We start from the raw sequence: 13,360 nt of genomic DNA on the forward strand, positions 1-13,360 counted from the left end.
CTGAATTTAGTCTGAAATTAACAAGAAGGTATATAGTCATATGAATTTTGAAATTTTAAATGCAACTATTTACCATAACAGAAGTGATAGAGGTTTTAATCTACCTCTCTAGAACTTCTGATGTGATTTTGATTTGCTTTATTTATCTACAAGATAGCAATTAAAAATACTTTTACAGTCCATTCTGTATTTGCAAAACAATCACATTTTAGTTTCAGAAAAATATTCATGCAGTGTGGGAAACCTGTCATTACTTTCTTCTGAAAGATAAAGATAGGCAAAGCTAGAGGCTCGAAGCAGGTCCTTGAACTGAAACATCAAATTTGCTAAACCGTAATAAAATCCTGCAAACAACATTCTTTGTAAACACCAACAATAGTATAACAAAATAGTATAACAAAATAGTAGTAGTTGTCTCAAATATATGAAGAAAAAAAAGCTCTAAAAATAGCCTAACCTTCTTGCAATTATTACAAGCAGAGGAAATATAGGAAAGTAGAGGAAAAAAAAAAAAAAAGAGAAGGTGGTGTAAAAAAACTGAAATCAGAGGGAGATCAACCTCACTGACATTCTGTTCATACTTTGACAATTACTCTATAAGGTAGGAGAACACACAGGCACAGCATATTCCTCTTCTTTGTCCAAAGAATAAGGGAAATTTAAAGAATTAAAGGAAATTCCTCCAAATAGATATACTAAGAAGCATGTAAGACATAATGAAGTCTTTTAAATTAAAGCCTAACAGAACATCTTTATCCTGCTGTGAATTAGATGGGATAAACACAAAATATCTTTCACAAGAGCCCACCAGCCAATTAACTAACACTGGGCTTCACTGTGCACAGTCCAAGGCTTGTCTATACTGGCATAAACCTGGCAGATTTTAAGGTAGGAATTTTTTTTGCTAAAACTGTAATGAACAGGCATATGCTTGTGCAATCTTAATGAAACCAGTAGGCATTTTGGAAATAATCATTTGACATGCATGTTGCAACCTGCCCATTTATTGCTGTGCTTCATGCATTCTGGGCTCTCTTCATGGAACTCTAGGATTTGTGGTTAAATTCAGTAGCTCTCAGGACTTCTTTCCTTATAATACATAATTCAACCTTTTTAAATGAGTCTGTGACATTTTGAAATTCTGTGGTAGCAGTATTGCTAAATGTGTCAGTCTTCACTGTTATTAAAATGAATTAATACGTTTCAGATTCATTGGCAACCATATAGACAAGCGTCTTCAGATGAGTAAGAAGAATGGCAGACAGCCACTTACTTGGTTTATTGCTGTGGTGCTACAACAGTTCTGTTTGACAGGCAGGAGCTGAGAACTAGCCATTTAGCTGGTTTACATTTGATGTCCTCAGGCTGCTTAATTTATTCAAATATGAGACTGGTGGGATACATTATGAGGATGACCAACAGTGATGTCAGAACTTCAAAGCAAGGAAGGCTTCTGTGGCAAACAAGGGAATGAATGGTATGCTGTTCTTTTTTTACGAAAAAAATATGCAATTGACCTGTTTCATATTTTAGCACATCAGGTGGTCTTGTGGAATGAAACCATCAGCAAATTAACAATAAGTAATGACCATGACAAAAGAAAACATTGTGAGCTGGGCTAAGAATGCCGAGCGTCATTGAGAAAGCAGTGGGAACACTTTCTTCAGTAAATGCCAGTAAATGCCAGTTCAGCAAATGCCAATTATTAGTCTAACTCCAAAAGGACTGGCAAAATCTATCTTTCCCATTCCTGAGCCAAGAGAAAAAGGAAATCTGAAGACAAAGGGAGCAGAAGGAGGCTGAGGGCTGTCAGTACCCTCTCAAAGAAGGAGGTGTGAGAATGGTATGCTTAAGACACCAAAACTACAGTAAGCCTAGAAATGGTTAGAGAGCTTGTGTTTGAGCTAAACTGAAGTGTGGTACAACAGAAAAAGTTAGAGTGAATAATGGCAGAGATTTGTCTGTGGATGTTACTTAGCATGTGCCAACAGCTGGACTGCAGTACAAAATCTATGCCATGCTATCACTTTATAAGCTACCTGGGCTTGTACAAGTGTGCTAGTCCTTGGTACACTCAACACCTTCCTTCTGTTGCACAGATATCCTCAGAAATCCAATCTCTTAATCATAACAGTGTTTACTATCTGTGCACAACTCACCCTGGAGTTGCACCCTGAAATATCAGTATGAGAAGTGACAACAGCGTGGACAGTGTTTGTCTGACAACATTTTTTTCCACTGCTGAATATCAAAGGTTGAAGACCATCTGTGAGGACTGCCATGTAAAGAGATCTGGGAGGAAACAAGCTTTTGAGCTTGAGCTTTTACGCTATACAGTCTATTTTGAACCTAGCAGGAAAGAGGATTGATGCACCTTGGGCAAAGAAAATACACTAAGCTCTTCATATAGTCATAGCCACCATAGGTGACATTAACCAGAAATAAAACTGCTGATGTTTCCCAATAACGCAGTCCAAGACAGTGCTGTTTGAACCATTTAGGGACTTAGTTTATGACTATGATATTGACTCCAAATAGACTGTGTTTCAGTCAAAATTTGACTAGAAGAACTGTTATGAGTTGCTGCACAGCCCACTGCACTATGCAGGCTAATGGTGCAAGAGGAAGGTGAATCTTACAGTGGTCAAAAGAGCAACAGGAGCTACAAATTAAAGGAACTGACTCAAGCAGAAATGAACACCACAGAGGGTGAGGGAAGAACTAGTATACATGAAGTTATCTGTGTATATAGTTACATACACATAAATACAGACTGTTTCACTGTCAAACTGAAGGTCAAACACACCTAACTAAACTGAGATAAAAGCTATCGCTTGTGCTTTGTGCTAACCAAGGAGAAATTCTAGCAAACAAACAAAACCCCAAACAAGCCCTTAAGAACACTTCGGGCAGCCTCACTGAAAACCAAGAGCAACCCAAAAAGATGAAAGTAGCCACATGTATAAATCCTTAGATAATTTCTTTTAAGGGAAAGCCTGCATTATTTTCAACTATTTATGTAAAAGTATCTTACTGTATGTGACTGCAATTTTGGAAAATTATGTTTTTTTCATGGTTGATACATTTATCTTGAACTACATGGTGACTATACATTGGTAATTGTATACTGCACCAAATTGTTTTCAATTTTGGGCTAGAACTAGTGTGCATGACAAAATATGAGCAAAAGGAAAGTGATACCGCTTAATTTGATGCCAATAGGTCAACTTTTGAAAAAGCGTAAGGAATAATACATATTCTTCTGATATTCAAACAACCTGTCAAAAAGTTTCATGCTGTTTTGAGTTCTGCTGAAACTGCGTCACATTTGTCTCACTCCTCAAAAACATTTGCATTGCTGGTAACAGGATGAAAATCAACATGTAAAGGAATACAGGTTTAAAATGAAGAAAAACCTTCACTTTTATTGTTCTCTGTCTTCTAACTTCAATTAAAATGATTGCTGTAAGAGAGATGCCATAGTCTGTCAAAAGGAAATTAACTTACTAACGGTAACAGTACTCACTGTATGTTATTTATGTTTGTGATAAAAGAGATACTGATTTGATTTGGTTTGGTTTATTTTGGTGCATGTAACATTTTAAATGATAAATTATTAATTATTTATATGTGCTGTATAGCATACCAGTGAGTAAATGTAGGAGTATTCCTGCTCATACTACAATTGATTCATAAAGCCTGTAACAAATAGTATTTTCTTTCCAGAGTATGTAACATAGTGGGGTTTTACAATACACAATTCAGTTGAGCTTTATGTCACTTTTACTTAAACTTACTGTAACTTGAAAGTATTTAAACCCTGCATAAATACTGTTCAGTGTGGCCCAAGTAATCTGTGAATCTGTGATTGTGTAACATGCTACTAAACATTACATCTTTACATCCCTGAGTTACCGATCAGATGGGATACGTTCTCCTTATGCATCCAGACAATTTCTATTTAAAAGAAAATGTAACGATTTCATTCTTTCTTTTCATAGGGGAGCAACTGTCTGCTTTTCATACTCTGCAGTCACAGAATACATTTTAGGCCAAGTCAGAAATCTTAAATCAAAATTCTGTATTTGGTATGAAGTGGTGGAGTTTAAGTTTTAATTATTTTGCTCTTTTTTTGGTGGAGTTGTTTGGAGTAGTTCTCAAAGGAATTTCTGTATGTAAGAGAACACTTTACATTGTATTTTTCCAAAGTACAGTGACACTAAGAAAAACAAGTGTTAACAAAATTCTGAAGAAGAAACTGTAGATATTTCTCATAATATTTCTATTTCTAGAATGCTAGAAATAAGCCTGAACTGTCATTGTTGTATCATCTCTTTTTCTTCCCGGAGATCTCTGACAATTAGAAAAAGAAGGAGCCCTGCAGAATAATTCGGAGTAATTTATACCTACACAATTCTTTGGGACTCTTTCTGCTTTTGCTTGCAAATGGAATGGTGAATTTTCAGAAACACAGATACTAACTGGTTCTTCAGATTATCAGGGAAAATGTAGACAAAGATAAGAAATCCTTAACAAGAAGTTGTAAGAAATCCTTAACAAGAAGTTGGACAAAGACACCAAAGCTCATGTGTTCATTTTCACAGCTCATTCAAAAGTAGGAAATTGATCTTTCTTCCCTTGCAAACTGGGAGGCAAAATGTGCTCCAGAATCACTGCTAGAATCTTTTCAGTTCACAACTGTACAATTAGAGCAAGGCAGAAAAACCATATGATCTTCAAAACAGTGAAGAGCTGAGTAGACAAAATAATAGTCTTTATTTGCCTCTAGATGTCCCTGGAAAACCGTTTTGTGTGAGCTTCATGAAGAATTGAGCCAAAATCAAAGTGTTTGTCTAATAGCTTTGGAGCATGCAGTTCAGCCTGTTTCTGTGTATGTGACCATGAAATGAATTTCATCTTATAGTATTTATCATTACATTATCATGCAGATAAAAACAGACAGATAAAATGAATTTTGCTCATAATATTTAAAAAATATAAATTCTGTAAGAATTACAAATCATAATAAGGAATGGAGATTATAACAAGTAAATCTATAGTCTACAAGGAATTTATGAGGTTTTTATATTACAGATAATACATACAAATTTTTGCATATAATATATGCACCTGATGTTATGCTGTCTTCTGGGGTTTTTTTATTGTTGTGGGTTTTGGGGTTTTTTTCCCAGATGAGTGAACAGACAGCTGAACACAGATGGCTAGCTGAGAGAAATGAGAACTATCTTGCCTTCCCATTTTCACATCTACAACACCAGCAGGAAAAAAAAAAAAAACAACCAAGAAAAAGAAAGACACTAAATGTGTGTCCTAGCATGCTGATGTGAATGAAACTTTGCAATGAATGTTGATATTTTGGCATTCAGGACGTTGTTCTCGCTGGGGTCTAAGTGATGGAATGTCAACATTCTTTACTTCCTCCTGGTAAAATATTTGCTGTAAAGTGTAAATGAAAACTATAGAGGCTTTTCTTCACATTAGCTTGCCAAAACATCTGGGTTTGTGTTTACACTGGTTGGCGTCATAGGCTTACCCTTCAAAGCAACCTGCTTTTATTTTCTATTTTTGAATGGAAGCTCTTAAACATACAATATTTTTCTCAGTAAGAAAATATTGTTTGGCTATGGGAATTATTTAAATGTAAAGTGAAAAAATACTAGAATATGACCCAGCTGAATCTGTAGGATGCTGTAGGATGCCATGTGAAAGCAAGTGAAATATGGAATACAGATACAAAAAAAGTTTGCACTCTTGTCTAGGGACAAGGAACCTTTTGGCTGCAACAGCTGGACTATATAAATAAGACTTTCTATATCTCTACAGATATATTAGTTCTGTAACCAAGACTGGCTAATGGGGAAAATGCACACAAATGTCTCACTCTATTCACTAATGACCATGTCTCCATATCTCCACTAATTCCCATGTCTCCTGATCTCGTGAGACTTTGACAGTAGTTTTCAAACAGCAGCTCCTTTTTTACCCAATGATCATTGCACTGAAAACAGCAATAAGAGTTCTCATGAAACAATCACTTCATCACAGATAATCAGCATACCACAAACTATCGAGGTACCACCAGAAGATCAAAGGCTACCCCACAGTGAAGTTCAAAAAAAAATCCCCAAACCAGGTAATGTTCAATATGAGATCACTGTATCATGTATTACTAGATTCCAACATTGCTAAATGTTTTGGTTTTGGAGCCATTGTATGCACATTGGACCAGAACGGTTTAGTCCAACATGCGTTAGAAAGAACAAGCATAAACCACATTCTGTAGTGCACTGATATCCACCTACTGCTTTGATAAATTATATCACATAGAACAAAATATAAAACAATCTCATTGGGCTACTGTAAATAATGTAATGAAAGTAAACAAACAACCATGTTTCTGTTCTACTAATTTAGGTTGGATAAGATATTACCAAGGCATTCAAGGTTTTAAGATACAAGGTTTTTCTTAAACAAATTTTATCTGAGTTATCTTTTAATGTGTCTTGCCACATCCAGTAAAATAGTGAATAAAGTACTTATTCTAAAATTATGTTCTACCAAAATTAATGTCAGTCAAAATGGAAACACTAAAAAAGGGCTGTGGTTGCAGAGAATCAAAACTAACTTGTAGCAGAAGACCTAGTTTAGCAAATACTCTGAAAGCCTGAAGTGTTTTAGAGAGAGAATGCAAAACAAAAAGAAAGATAACAGCTCTTTTACTTGAGAGTAAACTTGAGTGTGGTCATAATGGAAGGTCTGCCCAACTCAAAGAATTATTTGACTGATGTATGAACTTATCTCTAATCTGAAAGATAGGACAAATGTACCACAGGGATGTGAAACGTGTATCACTACAAAATAACAAAAGGCCCGTAGTCTGTTTCTGTGGTCTTTATCTAATGTCTTTTCTTCTAGGCAGTGTGATACAATTTGGCCGTTAGAAAGATCAGCGACTTTGTTGAAAAAAGAAATCTTTTCAGTATCGTAATTTTTAACAAACATATTTTGAGACCACCAACAAATTATTAAAATAATGTAATGTCAGAAATTCATATCTGGTTCTAAATATAGCATGCACTTAAATGCATGCACTTATATGCATGTAATTAAAGGGACGCTATAAATGAAACTATTTGGTTGTTTCATTGAAGTGGTATTTCTACTTAATATTTGAATTTGAGATGTGAAAAATCTGCCTAAACTTGGTTCACACTAAACATATTTATAAGTGAATTTGCTTAGTGTAAAGCTATCAATATATTTGTACTTACTCATCCTTTGTCACTTTACATTCTTTATAGTTTAACTGAACCAAATATTTCTCCTTCATAGATAGGCATTATTGGCAAATAAGGATAAAGGGCCCTACAATGATGGGAGAAGAAAGTGGTCACCGTTACTTTTTTGTCAAAATTTGGACCCTCAAAACAAATCCATGCAATATTCAAGCCAAAACAATAAAACCCATGTTGCAATTTCTCTTTGAAATAAAATTTATTGAGAAGAAAAATATGCTGTGTGAAAGATCTTTTTTTTGTACGAAGTAACATTTTTGGCTTATTCGTTTACTGACTACAAATAATCATCAGACTGCAGTCTTTTTTCTTCTCCTTTCCCAATATACTTGTGGCATTTTAATGCGCTTAATGTACATGTGTATACATTTTTGTATAAAAATAAATAATATACTGCTTGGGTCTGTTAGTCTGTCTGTTAATTTTACATGCATATATTTATATGAGAAATATTTTAGTTATTAAACTTCATGTCAATGAAAAATTAACTACATTTTTATGCAGTAGATTCTTATATTATTGTTATAGTCTGAAAACTGACTGTAAAAATGGTTTTGTTTATGAACATACCAGTTCCTGTGTGTCTTCAAGTCAGTGGGAAGCTACAGTAATGGCTCTGTAGCTAACCAATATATTTTGCAGGTTTTATTATAGGGACACCAGCTTTCTAAAATGCTTTAGCTTGAAATAATTTCAGTTTAGCACAAACTTGTATTTCAATTTATTAGCAGCACTTTAATCATCAATAAAAGACCCCTCAGATTTTGATCACCCTCATTCAAAGACAGTGAGGTTCATTACATCTGTTAACTGTGTAGCAATGTAATAGGCTCTAGAACGTAAAGAGACTAGGAGCTTATTTCTTTTCCTATGGAGTAGTCAACATGGCATGTAGAAGATAGTTAGGCAGTATAACACACACAGGGAGACTTTTCTCATTTGCAGCCCTTGATTTGAGCCAAAAAAAATGATAAAGAATTCAAAACAAATCAGACAAACCTCAGGCTTACACAAAGGGAGAAAAATGGGACCTGACTGAACTCTCACCAAGTGCCAAAGGAAGAAAATTTGACTGCCACTCGTGAGTGAATGATAGCTGACTGTTGGTCCGTGTCCTACTCAGATATAAAATTTCTGAGGAGTGGAATCTGGAGACAATCTTTTTTTTTTCTCACACAAATGTCTATTAACATAGCATAGCAGATAATCATTCTGGGCACCTACCTGAATTAAATTATTAGTTACTTAGCGTGGAGCATATACTGTAGGTAAGGGTTACATTTTTTTGCAATTTATTATTGTGGGTTTTGTATTCTCTTTATTGCTGCACATTTCTTAGGAATGTCACAGATTTTTGTTCTGCTTAATTCTTGTCATCGTTTTTGCACATTGGTTTGTTTCTTTTAGTAACTTCCATCATAAGCAAAACTTTAAATACAGCCTTTGTTTCTGAATGCATGCTAGCCTTCATGTATGCCTTCATGTATGCCACAGGAACTGCAATGTTTTGAAAATTATCACAAAGCACAAGTGAAATTTTTTAACATACAGAGACATAGCTATGCAAAAAATATATGTGCAGCTTTTACTTGTGGTATATTAAATTATGGTGTCAGGAATTACAGCTGAAGACCTTTTAACAGTTGCTAAGCATCCCACCTTTTTTGGACTCACCTGAAGGACAGTTAGGTCAGTAATCTAGTCAGGTCAATCTGCATGCGTTATGCATTCTTCGTATGTGCTCCTAAATGTCCACAGTATTGACTACAACAGTGTCATGCTTACACTGAAAAAAAGCATAAGAAAAAGTAATGATCAATTCAGGGCAAGCTGGTGCCACTTCTGTGATAAGGCAACAGTCTGTACTCCAAATATGTGGAAGAAAAAAGTGCTTTAGCATTTTTAGAGCATGCCCACAGGATCTCTGCAGACTAACCAACTCTGTGCTTATGCTTCAATTCAACTGGACGCCAGCCAGCAATCAACTGGAAACTGTTGTGAGTAGTACAGTGCTATGCCCAAGTTAATATGTCTTGCTGAGAGAGTGACTTCAAGCTGAGAGCTGGATCACAACTGGCAGGCAGGGCGAGTTTAATTCTGTCTGCAAAAGACTGGCAGACATAGTTTTAGGATAAAGGAAATCTGACATTATATAAAATCAATGGATTAGTATTTTGCACAGCATAGCACTCTAGTGGGAGCTCCAATAAAGAGAACACTACCCAAACTGGCATAAATGCTCTAAAATCTTCTAAGAACAAGACAGATAAAAAAATTAGTTGAGAGAGCTGAACTGGGGCATCTCTAATTGGGTACCTTCTACAGGTTGATCAATCACAACTATTTCTTGGCAGATGTTTTCCCATTTAGGGTAGATCTAAAATAGATATAAGATACATATATTTAAGACAAATCCCAGTGCCCTGCATATATTTATTACAATAGTATATTTTGATACAAACTAAAATAAAATTGCAAAAATTTTTACAAACCCGATTTCTTTATTTAAATATGTTTTAACACTTTAAAAATCTTTGAACTTTCCTCTCAATACCTTATTTTATTTAAGAATGTATAAAAAAAATTTTTCTCTGCATATTTCATGTTGAAATATGTAGCTGTCTTATAAAATATGCTTTTTCATCCAAACACTTCACTTTTGAGACATGATCGGCATACTTGATAAACATAGTTTCAGAATGTACCATGTGGTCCACTTTCTTATAATAAACTACACAGATGTTGAAATGGCAAATCAATATATTTTTTTAATGGAAGCATCTAGTTCGTTACTAAGATGTCATCTTTCTTGGAGTAAATAATACAAGTGCTATTGAATGCCAGAAAGGAGGCTATCGTGTGGTGGGTTGGAGAAAGTTTCTTGAGGTCCAGAAAGGCTAAACAGAAACCCTTTTGAGCTCTGCTGTACCATCAGGAATAAAAGCCTATAAGCCAACTTTGCACACAGACACTACTGAGAAAAGACATGGGATAAAGAAGAAAGCAAAACTGGGATCCTAAGCCCACAGGAATTGTGTGACTAAGACGTGTCTACAGGTGGAGAGGGTTTACTTGGTTTTAATTTCTGCAATTTCTTTCTGAAGTAACAACAGATTTTATTTCCAAAATAATAAAACATCTATTTTAAAGACACATTGTTTTAGCCAAGAATGGATAAAGCATAACCAATATCACTTATCCCAAACACACCATGTCAAGAAAAGATCAATATAGCTAAAACTGATCAGAATGTGAAAAAAATGGCTATTCAACAAAATGTTAAATAAAGTCAAATGACACAACTCAGAGACTTTAATATCTAAGCTGAGCCTGTATTTATATCACTCCTCAAAAACATTTGCATTACTGGTAGCAAGATGAATATCAACATGTAAATAAATACAGGTTTACAATTAAGAAAAACCTTCACTTTTATTGTTCTCTGTGTTCTAACTTCAGTTAAAATGATTGCTGTAAGAGAGATGCCATAGGCTGTCAAAAGGTAGTTTCTTCAGTTTAGTGTAATGGCTTTTCTCAGGAATGTTTACAGCTCATAAGGAAGTGTTGAAGATCTCTGGAAAATTTGGAACATTGCATTTTATAATTAGACCTGTACAAAGCTGGTTTTTTTCAGCTTTATTAATGACCCAAAGTCTCAATTTTGCAATGAAGAACAAAACCATAAGGTTAGGGTTGGACAAAGTTGAGGTGGATTGAAAGCTGTCTGAATGGCCAGGTGCAGACAGTGGTGAAGAGTGGCATAAGGATTAGTTGCTGGATCCTTACATATAATGCTATGCTACAGAAATTACATAACCCTCACCCCCAAGTCTTTCTATGTACTCATAAAATCGACTTCTGATTCATAGAGTTATTAAATGCACTCACAGGAGAGGAATGCACATTGTTTTAGAATTACACTTTCAAACAGCACAGGCAGTATGATTGCTGAGAAATATTCTCTGCTTATTCAGTGGGTCTACTGCATTTTAAACATGGAAACCACTTGCCTGTCCTGGAGTAAACCAGTGATGTAATGGTACAAATATTCCTTCCATGTTTCAGTGGCATTGGCTCAGAATCACTAATGGACGCAACATTAGTAGGTAAAAAGTGTGGCTCTTTCTGATTACTACAGAAACCGGATGAAAAGCTCCAAGAACTTCCAAGGAAGCAACCTGCAAGAAAGAAGAAACATCAAGCTAAAAGAAAATATACAAAGGAAATAAAAATAGGTGATGAACACAGGAAATAAAAATGGAAAAGAGTAGCCCTACATAAATGAAATTAATTTCACTTTATTTCAGCTGTTTACCATGCAGATGCGTGCACTGGAATTGCCTCTCTTTCTTATACAGTCAGGAAGAGAGGGTGATAATCCTGGCAGTGCAGGATTATCGTAGGCTCAGGTCAATTTGGCCATTGTAAGAGTCCACTTTAGGATGAGGTAAGTCACAGAAAAAATTCACTCCCAACACCAACCATCTGTCCATGACGAGAAATCATTACCTGTTCTGCAGCCAGCACAGATATACTTACGAAGTTTACTGCTAAGTATCAACACTGATGGACATTCACAAATGAACTTTCATGTTCTGGAAGACAGCCACAGCTCAGTCACCAGGATAGTAACCCGTAAAAAATTATGTTTCAGGAGTCTGACAAAATATATGTAGTGCTGGAATAAAATCATTTCTACAGCCCATGAACACTGAGATTTGAAAAAAAACATGGATGCCACCAAATGACTACTTACCTGGTGTCCGTGTTGTCTTTGGAGCTGCAAGTCTTCTCCTGGCACAGTTTGGGTTTTTTTCTTTTCTTTTCCTTCTTTTTTTTTTTCCCCCCACAAGTGGTGCACTTTCCTGAAAAGCAGGGACTGCAACGAGTTTGCTTTCTTTAGCAAAACATGTTTTTCTAAAAAGTTCCTGGTCATGTCCTCTTGTAAGTAGGGCATGACTTCATGATTGGCACTATTTAGCTATTAAGCTATTGAAACTCTGGAATAATTTCCATCAAAATGGAAAGCAGGGGAGAGGTACAAAGAAAATCAATGGCTCCCTCTAAGGGAGAGGATGCAGTGACATACTACCTGTTGACTAGTTAATTGGCACATGGTTGACTATGCCTAGCCACAACATGTCTATATGCACAGCATGTAGCTGTTGAGGAACAAGGTAGGGAGTAATGTCAGATAAATGTGGAAGGAATAGAATTAATGTGGAAGAACAGCGTCAAGTCCAGGTACATGATCACAGAAAAGCAGATTACTGTGCTTTCAGCATATGGCCTACTTTGCTTTTGAGTGGTACCTCTTGTAAAAAAGCCTGAGCCATTATGACACACATAAAAATACTCCTGACTCAAGAGCATCAGGGACAGAGAAATTTTTGAGAGTTCGTAATTTACAGCAGTTGCTAGTGCTAGAATGGGAGTTACATGCAGTATACCTAGATCTTGCAGGGAAGTAAGTAAACAATTCAGTTTACTTCAATGAACAATTACTGGAATTAGCTAATATGCTTTCTTTTTCTAACCAGAGGTACCCACCAAGGGAAGTTCTTTTCTGCTTATCCTCACGACCAAGCTGGTAACCTTAGGATTCGAAGTATATTAGTCCTGGTAACATGTATCATGACACATAATAAGGGCATGTTTGATGTACAGTGAAAAGTCTGTTGAGATCAGCAAAGTTGTTTCACTGTCTTTAAGTTAACTGCCAAACTGTCAAATCAGAATCTCTGCAAAATTTTGTTTTGGTAACACCTTCCACTTGAAAAGCTGAAATAAGTATTTTGTGTCTGGAAGTCAAAGCAATCGTAACGTGTTGCTCTGGCCTGGAAGTTCCTATTTCAACTTCCTGAAGTAACTAGATTACCTAGGATATACTCAAATCCTCTGTGAGTAAGCGCTGAGAAAATACTGAGTTAACTTTGGTCCTGGTTTCATACCCTGGTCCTCAGAAATATATTTTCATGTTATTTCTGTGAGCATCTAAAGAAATGCACAAAACAAAGTGTTTAAAGATATAATTCTATGAGTCT

This window comes from Strigops habroptila, chromosome Z (genome assembly GCF_004027225.2).
Source record: "Strigops habroptila isolate Jane chromosome Z, bStrHab1.2.pri, whole genome shotgun sequence".
NCBI classification, from domain to species: Eukaryota; Metazoa; Chordata; class Aves; order Psittaciformes; family Psittacidae; genus Strigops; species Strigops habroptila.